The following is a 6,305-nucleotide window of genomic DNA, read 5'->3' on the forward strand; positions in this document are numbered from 1 at the left end:
TTAGTAACATTTCGTGATTGGGGAGGGGTCGACCTCATAAACGTACGCTAGCAGTTGGAGGACATTATACGTATCATCCCTTACAGTTTTGTAAATGCCGTCATTCGACTGGGGAAATTTACAGATTTTGGGCTAAGTCAATTGTGAAAGTGCTTCAGAATTTCTAGATACCTGGGATTTATCTTGATTTCTTAAATCTCACTCCTATTTGAGATCAGCCCTCACCTTCAATGATAACGATTGCTGTGCAATAGGATAATCCAACTTGAACCTGAAGCATCTAGGTTTTAAACTGTAGTCCTTTCATTAGACAAGAACAGGAGACTTGGTCTAATGTTGATGTTGAATAATTACGATCAGTTTATTCGGCAATATACCTAGTATCACAATGAATAGAGTCCAGAACAATGAAGTTAACAATAAAATTAGTTACATGAAACTGAGGCTTGCTATGAAATTCATATAGATATGAGATACCCGAAATACCACGTGTTTGAAGTGCAGATGCTTCAGCTTCACTGTTGACGTCTTTTAACCGACCAATGAAAATATCCAACAGACTGCTTGTTATTTCTTGTAAAATTCAACTAGGAGAACTTTCAATAACCTATACTAATGGTCATATTTGATGGCGAGTTTTTTTAATAACACTGGCAGTTTGTACTTAATAGCACAGATCAGATCAACACTTAATGACTTCACGAACTAATATGTCATATTGGTTTGATATTTTGCCTTCCTCTAACCCACACCAACAGACATTCTGTCCACGTAGTACCCCGAATGGGACGGAACTGACTAGGATTATGACCTATTCAGTGAATGGTAACATGACCGTCGGTAGACTTTTATTTATTATTATTTATTTCAACACGTAAATAGTGGTACAAGAGGGCACCAAATATATATGCGCCACACCATATTTGTGTGTGTGTGGGCTGTGATACTGCCCGGATGGTGCCCACCTCACTCTCGGCCATACCAGGACATTTGGGGGCTTGTGTGTTCCAGATACGTGTGTAGTGCTTGGTGGCTTGTCATTTACTGAGGGGGTCAGGTATCAGACGTTTATTGGTTTTTCTGTATACTTTTGACTAATATTTTTAGATGGACATCGATGTTCATTCAAACCATAAATCTCCAGCTTTGACGAAATGTGTATTGCGACGTACTGTTTTCAAGTAATGAAGAAATTCTTCATAAAATGGCTCTAGCTAGTGAAGCCTTAAAATCTTGGGCAGAAATGGATTACTACTTTATCGTGACTTCGAACTGCTCAGCAGGTTCTACCAACAACTTTTTAGATTACTTAAGTTTCCTGGTTAACACTACTTACAGATTACCGAATTTAAATTCAGTTTTTCTCGGAGATTTTAAAAACTTAATTATCCTTAATTTCTAAAATCATAGTACCTCAGTAGAATTTATTGAGAAGCATGTGTTTTCGTTCGAATGTGTTTTTGAATATGATAGAAATTTTCAAACAATCAGTAATGTATTCCAATAATTAAAAACATATTCATTTGATGCCTACAAGAAATTATATTGTAGTAATAGGTGAATAATCTATTCAATATGTTTTAAAACACTGAGTTAATCAGTTCCCATTCTATGACAGCAATACACTGTATTTGGTAATTACAATTCATAAATTAGTTCATTTGTATTCTATAAGCTTTCGTATTTTTCTGTTTGTAGTGTTTATCATCTAATTTTATTTGAAAGATGATGGAAAAACATATAGTTCGTGTACATTCTGATGTACAATAGACTATTAGCTGAGAATACTAATAGTCACATGTTGACCTTACTAATGTTAAACTGTTTATATCGAGTTATATTGAATAATGACAACGGATTTGTTGATATGATCTCATGACTTTTTCTCTTGCGTAATACAGTCTTATTGACTTGACTAACGTTAGTTTATTTGACAAAGAGTTGTGCTTTTTCAAAATAACACAAATTCATGTTTTATTGTGCATAAGCTGTATTCTATACGAAGCCGGTGTCAATGACATTGAATATTTAGTCAACCATTTATACCCATTGTTATTAGAAAATAACTCATTACATACATATGTGATTCACAGACTGCATTACACTGAAGGATTTCAATAAACCAACTGTGAGAGAGAACAAACCAGATCCCAGTGGAGGAAGAAATCAGGAAGAAGCGCTGGAAGTGGATAGGACACACATTGAGGAAAGCACACAACTGCGTCACAAGACAAGCCCTCACACGGAATCCTCAAGGTCAAAGGAAAAGAGGAAGACCAAAGAACACATTACGCCGAGAAATGGAGATAGACATGAGAAAAATGAACAAGAATTGGATGGAATTAGAAAAGAAGGCCCAGGACAGAGTGGGTTGCAGAATGCTGGTCAGCGGCCTATGCTCCATTAGGAGTAACAGGCGTAAGTAAGTGAGTAAATTTCAATAAACGTAATTCTTAAAGAAGTTCCAATCAGTACAATTTATCACTTTGTAGATAACATGTTTTTCTAGAATATATTTATTCAAAATATTTAGATTGAAAGTTGTGTTAAAGTTTGGTCAAGTGTTGTTTTCACACTAATCATCATAGTTAACATTTCAAGTCATTGTTATTGTTTAATAAACTTATAAAATGTGATTTTATTAGCCCATAATTATGGAATTTTACTAAGATATTATGTATAACGCTTGCAGTTAAACAGTTTAACCAAAGAAAAAATTGAAACGAGAACTATACAACTTTCATTTGATATCCTTTTTCATGTAACCATATTTTGTCAACACTAATAATAAAATCCTCTACTCTCTTGTACATATACAATTAATTATTTGAATGCCACAGATATTGTATATCTGAATGTCAACAAAATATTGTGTGTATGTGCACTCCGCCTGTAGCTCTTCTACAGTTACTACCGGTCCCAGGTAAAGGAGGAAGGTTGGGCATAGGCTTAGCGACCCTATCCCGTAGAAAACTAACTCGCGAAAAAACAGTAACCACAAAAAAAAATCGAACCATTTAAACTCTGCTCTGGGAGTTAGAAGGTCTTCATTTAAAAGAACTATGATGCCTCATGGTGAAAGCCGAGTTCTGTCGAAAGTCACGAGGCTGATGACCCTTCTAACAAACAGAGCAACAATTTTTATAGGTACATGGAACGTCCAGACGATGTGGGAGGCTGGGAAGACAAGTCAAATAGCAACGGAAATGAGGAGATACAATTTGGCAGTACTTGTAATCAGCGAAACCCATTGGATCCAAGCTGGACAACAACGGCTAAATACGGAAGAGATGCTGCTATACGCCAGTCACGAAGAGGAAAATGCTCCACACACTCAGGCAGTGTCTCTAATGCTGTCCAAAGTAGCACGAAATGCACTTGTAGGATGGGAATCTCACGGGTCCAGAATCATCGAAGCATCATTCAAAACAAAGAAGGAGGGAATCACAATGAATATTATCCAATGTTATGCACCCACCAATGATAAAAACGACGACATTAAAGATCAGTTCTACGAGCGGCTGCAGTCAATCATAGGGAAGTGCCCAAGAAACGACCTCACCATTCTGATGGGAGATCTAAATGACAAAGTCGGAATAGACAACACCGGATATGAAGATATTATGGAACGACATGTACTGGGAGAAAGAAACGAAAATGGAGAAAGATTTGCAAATCTATGTGCATTCAACAAATTGGTCATAGGAGGCACAATATTTCCACACAAGCGTATACACAAGGCTACATGGATCTCACCGGACCACACTACAGAGAACCAAATAGATCATATTTGCATCAACAAAAAATTCCGAAGGACAATGGAAGATGTGAGAACCAGGAGAGGTGCTGACGTAGCTTCAGATCACCACCTAGTTGTAGCCAATTTAAAACTGAAGCTAAAAAAGAACTGGACAAGTGGACAAACAGCAATACAAAGGTTCAATACAGCCTTCCTTCGAGATACTGACAAACTCAATGAATTCAAGATAGCTCTCAACAACAGGTTCCAAGCCTTACAAGATCTACTGAAAGAAGAAGAAACTACTATGGAGGACAACTGGAAAGGGATCAAGGAAGCATTAACTTTAACGTGTCAAGAGGTTCTGGGTCTAAAGAAATACCATCATAAGGAATGGATCTCTACAGAAACACTGGACAAGATCAAAGAAAGGAAGAACAAGAAGACAGCAATTAACAACAGCCGAACACGAGCAGAGAAAGTCCAAGCAAAAGCAGAATACATAGAAACAAACAACCAAGTGAAGAAGAGCATTAGAGCCGACAAGAAGAAATACGTGGAAGAACTAGCAACGACGGCGGAAAAAGCTGCTAGAGAAGGAAATATGAAACAACTTTACGATACTACGAAGAAACTAGCAGGGTAATACAGTAAACCAGAGAGACCGGTCACAGACAAGGAAGGCAGGCCAATCACTGAAATTCAACAACAGCGGAACAGATGGGTAGAGTATTTCGAGGAACTCCTGAATAGGCCGGCTCCAACGAATCCACCGGACATCGAAGCAGCACACACAGATCTTCCTATAGATGTCAATCCACCAACGATGGAGGAAATCAGAATGGCCATCAGACAAATCAAGAGAGGGAAAGCAGCAGGACCTGACGACATACCAGCTGAAGCACTGAAGTCAGACATCAAAGTAACTACAAGCATGCATCACCTTCTATTCAAGATTTGGGAGGAATAACAAGTGCCGATAGATTGGAAAGAAGGACACTTCGTCAAGATTCAAAAGAAAGGAGATCTGAGCAGATGTGAAAACTACAGAGGCATCACACTACATTCAATACCAGGGAAAGTTTTCAACAGAGCGTTACTGAACCGGATGACAGACGGAGTAGACGCTCAACTTCGAGATCAACAGGCTGGATTTAGTAAGGATCGGTCGTGAATAGACCGAATTGAGACACTACGGATCATCGTCGAACAATCAGTTGAATGGAACTCGTCACTGTACATCAACTTCATTGGTTATGAAAAGGCATTTGACAGCGTAGATAGGAGAACGTTATGGAAACTTCTTCGACACTACGGAGTTCCTGAGAAGATTGTTAACGATATCCAGAACTCAGACGACGGACTACGGTGCAAAGTCTTTGTTATGTCCGAGTGGAGATGAAATTACAGGTAACTCCCGAGGACTATTAATGGACTAATATTCTATAAATATTCTTATTGTATAACTACTCAACAATTACACTATGTATATTTATATTCCTTTTATGATAAGCTTTATTTTGACCTATAACTTATTATTGTACGATTTACGCTTCTTAAGTTATGTTCAGTTTATTAACTACTGCCTCCCACATTCACAGCCACTTTTTGGGCTTATTTGTGTACAAATATTATTTCTTATTTTATGGTACGTTGCGGTCTGTGTGATTGATATATAAACCAAGTATGCATGAAATAAACGATCTGCTCTGATTCGGAAGCTGGTATCTTGTTCTGGACTCAAGTGGAAGGGCTCGTAGGACATAGGACCAATAAGGACACTAAACTGCCCACACCGGTTGAACGTCATTGGTTGGCCTAGTGCGAAGATTCGTATAATTCGTATTCGGATTGGTAGATAAGTCGTGTGATCGAAAAGTCAGACATCCAAGGTCATAACAATTGGCGACGGGGTGGAGAAAAGTTTTGAACCCTCAACTTCAAGGTCATAACAGTCTTGCATGGAGGACAGCTGACAGATGCGTTCCAAGAAAGGACCGCAGTCAGACGTGGCTATCTAGTCTACCCCTCCCCTTTTCTTCTGTCAGTTGTCTGGATTAGGAAGACCTCTACATCTGAGGGAAAACACGGCATACAATGGATAGCTGAGAACCAATTAGACGATTTGCACTCCGCAAATCACTTAACCCTCCTATCGCATACACATGAACAAATGCAGACAAAGACAGCCATTTGTAGCAGCAGTCTCTGCATCAGTAGGCCTCAGCATACACAAGGGGAAAACCAAGGTCCTCAAATTCAACACGGAGAATAGCAATCAAATCACTCTTGATGGCGAAACTCTGGAAGATGTAGAATCCTTCACATACCTGGGAAGCAACATCGATGAACAAAGAGGTTCAGATGCAGACGTAAAGGCGAGGATTGGCAAAGCAAGGGTCACATTCCTACAATTCAAGAACACATGGAACTCAAAACAACTTTCAACCAATATGAAATTGAGAATCTTCAATACGAACGTCAAGGCAGTTCTACTGTATGGAGCTGAAACTTGGAGAACTACAACAACCATCATCAAGAAGGTATAAGTATTTATAAATAGCTG

This window comes from Schistosoma haematobium, chromosome 4 (assembly GCF_000699445.3).
Source record: "Schistosoma haematobium chromosome 4, whole genome shotgun sequence".
In the NCBI taxonomy this organism is placed as follows: Eukaryota; Metazoa; Platyhelminthes; class Trematoda; order Strigeidida; family Schistosomatidae; genus Schistosoma; species Schistosoma haematobium.